The sequence below is a fragment of the Dendrobium catenatum genome, unplaced genomic scaffold (genome assembly GCF_001605985.2).
Source record: "Dendrobium catenatum unplaced genomic scaffold, ASM160598v2 fragScaff_scaffold_264, whole genome shotgun sequence".
NCBI lineage: Eukaryota > Viridiplantae > Streptophyta > Magnoliopsida > Asparagales > Orchidaceae > Dendrobium > Dendrobium catenatum.
The window spans coordinates 685,182-698,379 of NW_021318726.1; positions in this window are offsets into that span (position 1 = coordinate 685,182).

The following is a 13,198-nucleotide window of genomic DNA, read 5'->3' on the forward strand; positions in this document are numbered from 1 at the left end:
TAAGGCACTCATTATAAGAATTAAGGTAATGCAATTCCTGCACTAAATCAAAGTTTTTAACAGAAAATAAGGCTCTAAAGTGGTCAATAACATGCTTCTTTAATGAATAAGGACAACATACTTTTATAAAATTAATACAAATAGATATTTTCTATTCCTCAATTTCAATAAGGAGTTCCTTCATTGATATCAAACTATTAACTTATTTTTAGTGACTTCATAGGCGATTATTATAGACCTTTTGAAAAATATGTCAATAACGGACAATGATTGATGTCTAAAATTTATAAATATGACAACAACTGAAGCTTTAGAGATGCATTTTCTCTACTTTTGTATCAAAATATCACTTTCTAACTCATCCATTTTATTGATATAAGCATCTCAAGCTTTGGGAAAGCAATCTTGGTTGTTGAATTGATACCAACAACAAGAAATTCTTGGCCAATATTTTACACTTTAATGACAACTCAAATCTTAAGTTGTTTAAGTTGAGGTAATTGAAGATAAGTCCATAAACTTATCCCTTCAAATTCTAGTTTAGTCAACAGTAGAACACAAAATTGAAAAGATGACAAAACCATCCACTTGGGGAAACGGCGGTCAAAGAAGTTATATAAATAACTCTTTTAGGCTTTGTGGAGGTATCATCATATTTAATTGCACCTCTATAGCCAAATATTGTCCCTCAGTTTGAATTGAGTGGTACTTGGAGTAGCGAACTTCAAAGTATAATGATAAGGTAATTCATTGAGATATCCATTTTTTAGCTCACTATAAGTTATAAATGGGCATAAAATTCTTTTATGTTTTAGGGAAATCAAGTTTACCAAATTGCTACAGTTGTTATTGTTGGCCAACACAAAATCCTTTAGATAATTAAGCTTTTTTAGTTTCTCTATTCTTTGTGGTATGAAAGTAACAGGTGTTCTGAAAAGATAAAGGTGCCTTAGATTATATAACCTAGTAATTCTAATATGAAGTTGTCTCAAATAAACGTATTCAGGAATGTTCAAATACTATAAGCATGTTAATTGCCCAATGGATTCTAGTATTTCCTTTAAGTATTCATCAATCAAATTAAGATGCCTCAAATGCAATAGTATTTCTATCAAGTCAGGAAGCACCTCAATCTCTGTATAGATAATATCCAAGACACGGAGATGTAGAAGCTATTTCAATCTTTAATCATCCAACAGCAAATCAGAATGTCAGGCAAGTAAGGTTCTCAAGACTCCTGGGTATGCAACAAAATCAAGCACTTCTGCTACAGCTTTTTTACCTACAACTGATAGGCGACAAATAGGGTCAAACATGTGGTTTTGCTCTAAAGAAATGTTTTGATCCCCTTTGTTTGTTCAATTTCCCTGACATATGGTATAAACAATTACTTTGTATTTAGCTCATTATATGCGATGTTGGGAGTTTTTAGTGTTGTCAGGGGCATAAGATTTGAGTTGTTCAAAGAGAGTGTAGTCTCAAAAGAGGGTAGATATTTTTGCTAAACTTATATTCATTGAGAGAGTTTGAATTCTCTCCCTAAAAGTGATATTTGGAGAAGAAAGTTATCTTTCAAAAATTGTAATGTCCATATAATTATAACTTTTTTTAGTGGTTAGATAATAACATTTGTAATCTTGTTGGTTTTGTGAATAACCAATAAATACACTTTATGACTCTTAGATCAAGTTTACTCATTTCATAAGGTTGAATGTGAGCAAAAATAGAACAATTAAATACTTTGAAAGAAATAGTGGAGATCAATTGATTTTATGTGATGAGTTTCAATGAGGATTTGACAATAATTTTTTAATTTTTTAATTTTGTGAAATATAGATATCTTTGGTGATGTGATCCGATGCACTCAAGTCCATAATCCATAATCAGCATTTTCAAAATTTGAGTTAAATGCTCACAATCATACCTTTAAGTCATTGATCTGATGTCAGTTGTAAGTCCGATTGAATTTTTTTTGCTATAGAGAAAACTGGCTTTCAATCAGCCAACCTCCCACGCAAGTTTAAGTAGGTTTCTTTTTGTGTCTAGAGTTATGTTGGTGACCACACTTTAGGACTTTTTTCTTTGTGAAATTTTTGTTGGAGGTATGTATTTTTTTTTTGTAATATTATGAAACAATTCCAAGGAATTGTTAGATAAACGTGAAAATTAAAATGATGTAAAAATAGAAAATATTCATCTTATTTGTGAATATCATAATAAACTCTCAATTGAAACGTGTTTCTTATGGTATTATGAATATTGAAAAATCACGATAATTTTTTACTTGCCTCTCATAAAATATAGGACATGAAATATTATATCAATTCAATAGAAGATAAACTAACATTAGACTCTTGAAATTGTTGAAAAACTATAACAATATCCTCATAGGAATGGGAAGAGCTGGAGGCTCTAAAATAATACACTTACAAGCATATGCATCAAAGCTAAGCAGCCTAAGCACAAAATTAGAAGGGTCTAAAAGCCTTGATTTTATAGATCCATCAAGAATTTGTACCAACATTTATGTGTAAATATGAGCTAAAGAAAGTGAAGCAACAACCTCCACGAGACGTGATGGACTTGAGAGAACAAGCAAAGAGCTTTTAGGATAGGTGTTAGTACCTTGGTTTTTCATCATGATGTTTTTGCTTAGAAATGCTGACCTATTTCAACAATTTTGCAAGGCCATTTGTCATATTACATAATTTTGGGTGATATAGTCTCTCTGAAAGTTGTCATTTTTTAAACTTTTGATTGCATAAAAGGCTTCGTCATGGGACATTTTTCTTACTGTTTTCTTAAATAACTTTATATTACAAAAATTTCTAATCCAAAGAATTTTTGTGCTAAAAAGATGTTTTTGAAAGTTATAATTAAGTTGCCCCAAATAAAACAAAATCATGCCGGTGTTTAATTTCTAGATTTTTGATATTACACTTGGTTGTTATTTATGTAAAGATTTTAAATAGAAATGGTGATATTTACTATTATTATATGCTAGAAATTCTATGGTTATAAAATATGTGTTTAGGATATTAATTTTGTCTGAAAATCCAACATGTATAAATAGAAGTTGTAAGAGGAAGAATTTTTACATGAAAATTTTGTGAAGGAGTAAAATAATGGGGTCATGCCAAATTGCAATAATCCACTTATTCTTATTAATACAAGGATTTAAGTATTGCCATAATTGAATATGTGATAATACACTAATGTCTTAAGGATTAAAGAAGTGGTGGGGGTCCATAAACAAATAGTTAAAAATCAATATCAGTGTTGGATATTAGTAGTTAATCAAACATAGCTGAATGAAGAAAGTTAGGAGATGGTGATGGTGATTGCCAATGGCGATCAGTAGTTATGATTGTTGAAAAATGCAATAGAGCTTCTCAATTCTCTTAGCTTTCTAAGCATACTTCATGAAGAAAATAAATGATTCTTTAATTCAATAACTAGTTGTGACTAGTTCTATGCAGAAGTGAACAGATCAAACCTAGCAATATATTTCAATTTTTAAATCATGAGTAAATTGTTATTTAATAATGTTCTTTAATAGTGTTCTTTATAGGTGGAAACCTGATCAGCGGTACCTTGAATCTGTAAGTATATCATTTGGGATATAAGATCGACCAACCAAGTCCTCTTTTAGTTTTTTTTTAATGTCAGTTAGGTTTCGTTTGTGACGACTTTCTTAGTGCTTCTTAAAGAAGTTTTTTAGTATAAAAAAAATTTAAACTAAAAATTTCAATTAAAATTTTGATAAAACTTAAAAAATAGCCCTAAGTTATTCCTTTTAATTCTACTATGAACATATCGAAGAGCAAAACATAAAACACATAATGCATAATGCAAGCACGCTTTATTATTCCTTGAAATAGCTTAGAAATAAATAACATCTTCTTACATAATAATCACATTAAACCAAAAACATAAAGCAGAAGAAGATGCAATCTAATCTTGAAGAAGGATGACCTCACAAAAATTAAGCAAAACATACAAATAATAAGTAATATGACACAATATATAACTCAGGGTTATACAAAGAAGCATACACTCACTATAATACAAAAAAACGTACACCATAATAACTTAATAATACTTAACAAATCTCCAACATCTGAATTAATTAAAGATTTGTTTCGTAAACATAGGGTTGCTTACTATATCGAAGATAATAAACGAAGTCGTTGCTCTGACATGATACTTATAGACTGTGTTGAATTAGGTCCCAATAAAAACCTCCTTTTAAGCATTCTCAAAAAATATCGAAGGAGGTTCTTATTGGGACCTAATTCAACACATTCTATGAGTAAATATTAGATGTCGGGGATATTATCTTCGATATAGTAAACAATCCTATGTTTACTCTACAAATTTTTAATTAATTCAGAAGTTGACGCTTTGTTAAGGATTATTAAGTTGTGGTGTTGTTTGCATTACTGTGAGTGAGCTATATTTGTGTTATATTACTTACTGTTTGTATGCTTTGCATAATTTGTGTGGAGCCGTCCTTCTTAATTCACAATTGGATTGCTTCTATTTTTGTTTTATGTTATTGATTTAATGTGATTATATAAAAGAATAAGTTATTTGTGTGCTTTTTCAAGGAACAATAAAGTGTATTTGTATTATGTATTATGTATTATGTGTCTCTTTCTACTCTTCGATCTTCATGTTCAGCATAGAATTTAAGGGAACAAATCCAACTGCTTGAGATTTTTTTTTAGTTTCTTTAATTTTTAGATTTTATTTGTTTCAATTTTTAGTTTATTTTTTAAAATAATGTTTTAATTAAAAGTATAATTTTGAATGAATTTAAAAATTATATATATTTGTATAATAAAATGATCTTAAAAAATTAATAATCTTTTAAAAAATACTTTAAAAGTAAAAAATTTTAATAAAATTTTAAGCTAAGAATAATTTTTTTAATAGATATTATTTAATTTTAGAAGATGATTTGCTTAAATTATTAAAATCTTATAATCATATTCTTTAATATAATTAAATATTATTAAATTTAAATTTATTTGAATATCATTAAAATTATTAATTTTGAAATATCAATTTCCTTACACTTATATTTTTATTTTTTAAATACATTCAAATATATACCTTTTGATAAAAACATTTTAAAAAACTATTTATTAAAAAATAAATTTATTTTTTTTTATGTAGGGAATGAGTTGATCATGCCAATCTTGTTTTCTTTAATTATTTTATTTTATTTTCTTACCAGTTTAGTTTAATTTTGTTGTTCTATTGAAAAAATCAATTGGAAATTGAGACTTGAAATTATTTCAAAAGATCTCAGGTGAAGAGTTGAAAAAGAGGCATGAGAGATTAATTGTCATTAAAAAAATTAACAGAAAAATAGAAAGAGAACATGGATGGTGGATCATATATCTCAAATGATTTACTTACAGATATGAAAATAGGATGAAATGAAGCTTCTAATTGTATCTATAAAGAAAAATAAAAGCAAACAACTTTCAGATTAGGTAATGTGGGCAATGAAGTAATGTAAGAACTTGAAAAATATATGCATGCTATTTTGCAAAATAAATGTTACTGAAAATTTATGCAAAATATGTTAGGATGATAGCAACTTAGCACACAAAAAAATATATGAGAGTTAAATTCAAAATAATTCAAAAGGTATGACAAGACTAGTTGAAAACTACGCTAAAGCTAAGCCAAAGATATAACACTATAACTAGTCTTACACAAAATTCAAACTAAAGAGTGATATTTCTATAATTTTAAATTTATGAAATAATATGTTCAAAGACATCTTAGATGACAGATAAAGTAATATATAAGATAAACCGGCGGTGATTCAAACAAACGACAAAATCAAGTTATGCAAAAATAGAACAATTAAAGACTTTGAAAGAAATAGTGGAGATAAATTGATTTATGTGATGAGTTTCAACGAGTTTTTGAATTTTTGAATTTTGTGAAATACAGATATCTTTGGTGATGTGATCCGATGCACTCAAGTCCATAATTCATAATTGGCATTTTCAAATTTTGAGTTAAATGCTCAGAATCATACCTTTAAGTCATTGAGTTGATGTCAGTTACATGTCCGATTGAAATTTTTTTGCTATAGAGAAAACTGGACGTTGTTTTTTAGGCTTTCAATCAGCCAACCTCCCGTGCAAGCTTAAGCAGGTTTCTTTTTTGTGTCTAGAGTTATGTTGGTGACCACACTATAGGACTTTTTTCTTTGTGAAATTTTTGTTGGAGGTATGCAAACTTTTTTTTTAATATTATAATCAAATATGAATATTAGTATATATGAGACAATTCTAAGGAATTGTTAGTTAAACGTGAAAATTAAAATGATGTAAAAATAGAAAATATTCATCTTATTTGTGAAGATATCATAATGAACTCTCAATTGAAACATGTTTCTTATGGTATTATGAATATTGAAAATTACAGTAATTTTTTACTTGCCTCTCATAAAATATAGGACATGAAATATCATATCAATTCAATATATGATAAACTAACATTAGACTCATGAAATTGTTGAAAAACTATAACAATATCCTCATAGGAATGGGAAGAGCTGGAGGCTCTGAAATAATACACTTATAATTATATGCATCAAAGCTAAGCAGCCTAAGCACAAAATTAGGAGGGTCTAAAAGCCTTGATTTCATAGATCCATCAAGAATTTGTACCAAAATTTATGTGCAAATATGAGCTAAAGAAAGTGAAGCAACAACATCCACGAGTGGTGATGGACTTGAGAGAACAAGCAAAGAGCTTTTAGGATAGGTTTCAGTACCTTGGTTTTTCATCATGATGTTTTTGCTCATAAATGCAGACCTATTTAAACAATTTTACAAGGCCGTTTGTCATATTACATAATTTTGGGTGATACAGTCTCTCTGAAAGTTGTCATTTTTTTTTTAACTTTTGATTGGAAGAAAGGCTTCGTCTTGGGATAGTTTTCTTATTGTTTTCTTAAACAACTTTTTATTTCAAAATTTTCTAATTCAAATAATTTTTGTTCGAAAAAGATGTTTTTGAAAGTAATAAGAAAGTTGCCCCAAATAAAACTAAATCATGCCGATGTTTAATTTCTAGATTTTTGATATTACACTTGGTTGTCATTTATGTAAAGATTTTAAATAGAGATGGTGATATTTACTATTATTATATGCTAGAAACTTTATGGTTATAGAATATGTGTTTAGTATATTAATTTTGTCTGAAAATCCAACATGCATAAATAGAAGTGTTAAGAGGAAGAATTTTTACATGAAAATTTTGTAAAGGAGTAAAACATTGGGGTCATTCCTAATTGCAATAATCCACTTATTCTTATTAATACAAGGATTTAAGTTTTGTCATAATTAAAGATGTGATAATACACTAATGTCTTAAGGATTAAATAAGTGGTGGGGTTCCATAAACGAATAGTTAAAAATAAATATCGGTGTTGAATATTAGTAGTTAATCAAGCATAGTTGAATGAAGAAAGTTAGGAGATGGTGATGGTGATTGCCAATGGCAGTCCTTAGCTGCGATAGCTAGAAATATGCAAAAGAGCTTCTCAATTCTCTTAGCTTCTAAGCATACTTCATGCAGAAAATAAATGATTCTTTAGTTTAATAACTAGTTCTCTGCATAAGTGAACTGATCAAACTGAGCAATATATTTCGATCTTTAAAATCATGAGGAAATTACTACTGAATAGTGTTCTTTATAGGTTGAAATGTCATCAGCCATACCTTGAATTTGTAAGTAAATCATTTGGGATATAAGATCCACCAACCAAGTCCTTTCTGTTTTTCTTTTCTTTTTTTTTAATGGCAATTAGGTTTCGTTTGGGACAACTTTCTTACTGCTTCTCAAAAAAGTTTTTTAGCACAAAAAACTTTTTAAACTAAAAATTTCAATTAAAAATTTAATAAAACTTAAAAATAGCCTTAAGTTGTTCCCTTTAATTCTACTCTGAACATATCAAAGAGTAGAACAAAAAACACAATGCATAATGCATAATGCAAGCATACTTTATTATTCCTTGAAATAGTTTATAAATAAATAACTTCTTCTTACATAATAATCACATTAAATCAATAACATAAAGAAGAAAAAGATGCAATCCAATCATGAAGAAAGATGGTCTTACAAAAATAAAGCAAAACATATAAATAATAAGTACTACGACACAATATATAGCTCACGGTTATACAAAGATGCACAGACTCACTATAATACAAACAACGTACCCCACAATAACTTAATAAAACTTAACAAACCTCCAACATCTGAATTAATCAAAGGATTATTTTCTAAACATAGGGTTGCTTACTATATCGAAGATAATAAACAAAGTTATTGTTCCGACATGATACTTGTGGACCGTGTTGAATTAGGTCCCAATAAGAACCTCCTTTTAAGCATTCTCGAAAAATCTCCATCTTGCACCTCAAGTAAAGGTGGAAGTCATCATTAGTATCATTTTGCAACCCCCGTTGTCGCAGAAGCTTCAATAGCCACTCTGGAAGACTGCCATTACGGATATTACGAAAAGTTAACATTTGCAATAAATCAAGCTTTTCCATATAAGCCAAAGCTTCACACTTTTGAACTAAAAGCCCTTCTAACGTAGGGTAGGGGTGCAAACGAGTCGAGTCGAGCTCGAGCCAGGGGGTGTTCGAGTCGAGCTCGACTGTCAAATACCGAGCTCGAGTCGAGCTTGAAAGATTAGCTCGAGCTCGACTTGTCTCACAAATGAGTCGAGTCGAGCAGCTCGTCGAGCAGCTGCCTCATCCGTGATTTCTCTTCTGGTTCACCGAGTTCGAGGCTTTGACCCTCGCGCTGCCTTTTAAAATGAGAGAGAGAGAGAGAGAGAGAGAGAGAGAGAGAGAGAGAGAGAGAGCTAAATGAATAATAATATGCATTTATTATTCAGCTGTCTAAAACACTTTACATCATCATTTATTGGCTTTGGAGCACTCACCGGTCACTGTCTGTCAGAGAGAATGAGAGAGAGATAGACAGGGAGATGGAAATTTAATATACACGGGATTTGAGAAATAACAAAACAAATTAAGTTTAATGCATAGTTAAAATCCTGATTTACATAACATTTTTTTTAATATTGATATTTAATAATTATTCGAGCCGGCTCACGAGCCGAGCTGGCTCAAGCTCGAACTCGAGCTCGTTTATCAAACGATCTCGAGCTCGAGCTCGAGCTCGACTCGTGAGCTCGATAAGCTCGACTCGCGAGCCTATAAACGAGTCAAGCTCAAGCCGGCTTGGCTCACTTACACCCCTAATTGAGATAATGAAAAATAACCCAAATAAAACTAAATCATGCCGATGTTTAATTTCTAGATTTTTGATATTACACTTGGTTGTCATTTATGTAAAGATTTTAAATAGAGATGGTGATATTTACTATTATTATATGGTAGAAACTTTATGGTTATAGAATATGTGTTTAGTATGTTAATTTTGTCTGAAAATACAGCATGCATAAATAGAAGTGTTAAGAGGAAGAATTTTTACATGAAAATTTTGTGGAGTAAAACATTGGGGTCATTCCTAATTGCAATAATCCACTTATTCTTATTAATACAAGGATTTAAGTTTTGTCATAATTAAAGATGTGATAATACACTAATGTCTTAAAGATTAAATAAGTGGTGGGGTTCCATAACCGAATAGTTAAAAATAAATATCGGTGTTGAATATTAGTAGTTAATCAAGCATAGTTGAATGAAGAAAGTTAGGAGATGGTGATGGTGATTGCCAATGGCAGTCCTTAGTTGCAATAGCTAGAAATATGCAATAGAGCTTCTCAATTTTCTTAGCTTCTAAGCATAGTTCATGCAGAAAATAAATGATTCTTTAGTTTAATAACTAGTTCTCTGCATAAGTGAACTGATCAAACTGAGCAATATATTTCGATTTTTAAAATCATGAGGAAATTACTATTGAATAGTGTTCTTAATAGGTTGAAATGTGATCAGCCATACCTTGAATTTGTAAGTAAATCATTTGGGATATAAGATCCACCAACCATGTCCTTTATGTTTTTCTTTTTTTTTAATGGCAATTAGGTTTAGTTTGGGACAGCTTTCTTACTGCTTCTCAAAAAAGTTTTTTAGCACAAAAAAAATTTTAAACTAAAAATTTCAATTAAAAATTTAATAAAACTTAAAAATAACCTTAAATTGTTCCCTTTAATTCTACTCTGAACATATCAAAGAGTAGAACAAAAAACACAATGCATAATGCATAATGCATAATGCAAGCATACTTTATTATTCCTTGAAATAGCTTATAAATAAATAACTTCTTCTTACATAATAATCACATTAAATCAATAACATAAAGAAGAAAAAGATGCAATCCAATTAGAAGAAAGATGGTCTTACAAAAATAAAGCAAAACTTACAAATAATAAGTACTACGATACAATATATAACTCACGGTTATACAAAGATGCACAAACTCACTATAATACAAACAACGTACCCCACAATAACTTAATAAAACTTAACAAACCTCCAACATCTGAATTAATCAAAGGTTTGTTTTCTAAACATAGGGTTGCTTACTATATCGAAGATAATAAACAAAGTTATTGTTCCGACATGATACTTTTGGACCGTGTTGAATTAGGTCCCAATAAGAACCTCCTTTTAAGCATTCTCGAAAAACCTCCATCTTGTACCTCAAGTAAAGGTGGAAGTCATCATTAGAATCATTTTGCAACCCCCGTTGTCGCAGAAGCTTCAATAGCCACTCTGGAAGACTACCATTACGGATACTACGAAAAGTTAACATTTACAATAAATCAAGCTTCTCCATGTAAGCCAAAGCTTCACACTTTTGAACTAAAAGCCCTTCTAACGTAGGGGGACAATGGTCCTTTCCAAAATTTTACAGTCATGAATTTGTATGTAGGCTTTCAATTTCAGCAGGAAGATAATTAATTGATTTCAGGCTCCTAGCACGGTCTATCCAGTGAGACTTTATATGAGAGTACTTTAAACCTTCTAGTAGTTGTTTCAGCAACATACAGTCCCGGATTGTTAGTTTCTATAAACATGGAAGCCTTGCATTTTGATCAACTTGAGTGCCAAAAGACCATTCTTCCAACTCAGGAAAACTCCATATAAAAGTTGTTCAAGCTGTTAAACCACACAAGGATTATCGCAAGACCACAATAACTGTTTGGTTCTCACTACATCAGCTCAAGCATCTTTCCAGTACTACTGATGCACTATGTTGGGCATCATGCTTTACTTGTCTTGAGACCTCTCTCTAATGAAATTTTGAATAAGGTTGTCAATTAGGCTTCATGTTTACAATAAGCTTATGTTTTGTTCCATAATTATCATGAGTTTGACCCGCTCACTAAATAAATTGAGTTGAACCTAAAGACAGAGAGTTTGGTCATTCTCTAAGTGAATGAGTTATGTCCAAAGAGGTTGTGAGTTTCTTTCTATCTCTAAGTAAATGAACAAGCCTGAAAATATTTTATAAGCTTGTTTACAAAACAAGTTAAAAACTATTAAGCACCTACTCAGTCATGCCTAGACACATTTGTGCTTACTATAATGAAGGGAAGAGAGGTGGCGGCACGGTCTCATTGTTATTAATGGTGAGTTAATTGCTCATTCGATCTAGGCCATAACAAACATGGTGAAAGCAGACGAATGAGGGCAAGTGTCAAGAACACAAATGCGAGAGCTCCGAAGATCTCCGATCCTTCATCTCCGAGTTGATGTTATAGAAGGTAATTCTACTTTTAGTGGGGAAATTTGAGATAAAACATTTTGTGAAACTAAAAAGCTTACTTTTTAACTCTCTGGTATTGAGTGCTTATACAATTAAGTGCCATGTTTTATATAGGAAGTTTCAGCTTGATTTTATTAAAATAATCAGCTTATTTATTATTTAAATAATTATTCTTAATGCAATTTTGGAAGTTATGAGTAAATCTCTCAACGAGCATATATGAAGTTATGCTTATTCTTTTTTTAAGTCAAGTGAACTATTTATAAAAATAATTGCTCCCAAAAACAGTTAAATTCTTTTCATATTCAAGGTATTTGAATTTGTTTTGAGCATATATTATTCATCATATTCTTCCTTATCCACAATCAATAGAAATAATGAGTGCATTAGGATAACATGACATATTAAAACATTCGAACACCATATTCTTATGTTCTTTAAATTATTTAAAAGTTTTAAGTTGCTCCTTTTTTCAATTTCAATTGCTTAGATGTTTTATGGTGCTCATTTTTTGCTTGTAGAACATGTGCCTTAGTATTTCATGCAAAATAAGTTATATTTTATGGTTTTGTAAATCGGCTTAGTAGTAGCCTCTTAATTGTCAAATGCTTGTTTCTTTAAAGCATCTTTGATAAAAAAATAATAATAATATCTTTTACTTGGTCAAACATACTTCACTATATGATTCTTTAATGTTTGAACCATGAGATCACCCATTATAACTATGAGTATGAAAGGCTTAAAAATGAATTATCTTTAATCTTTGAACCATCTACCGTACTATCACAGTATTTTGATTCACAATATATGTTAGTTACGATTTCTTATTAGATTTATGATGTTATTCGTATGTTTATGAAATCTTCTAACTATGCATTGCATTTTGGCGTGATGTTTGAGTTTGCCATTTTATTAGTATTGCTATTGTTTAGTTGCACCATTATTATTTTAAACATCTATTGCTTAAGAATATTTTCAAAATTTCTCTCTTAAATATCAATTACCTCTATACAATAATAAAAAGGGTTTTTCATTATTGAGTTTGCTATTTACAAGCTCTGATGGATTGCACTCATCTCTTGATTTAATCCCAAATCCATTGACACTTTTCTTTAAAATCTTAAGAATGTTTAACACCTTGCAATCCGTTTTATCATGCCTTTGATGTACAGTCTATGCAAATATATAAGAGTGAAAGTAAATGAGATCACTTTTTACTTTTAATCTAACAGTCGTAGTATAAGAATTTAGTTGCAATTATAAGACAGATGAATATAGGTGCTGCTCCGCAAACTGAGCGGTAGATGGTTATAAGTATTGGAGTAATAAGTGTACAACACTTTGCTATTCCATTTTGGGTATAGAGACAGTGGACCTGTTGTTGGCTGCTATTCTGTATCAATCTCTATCTCTC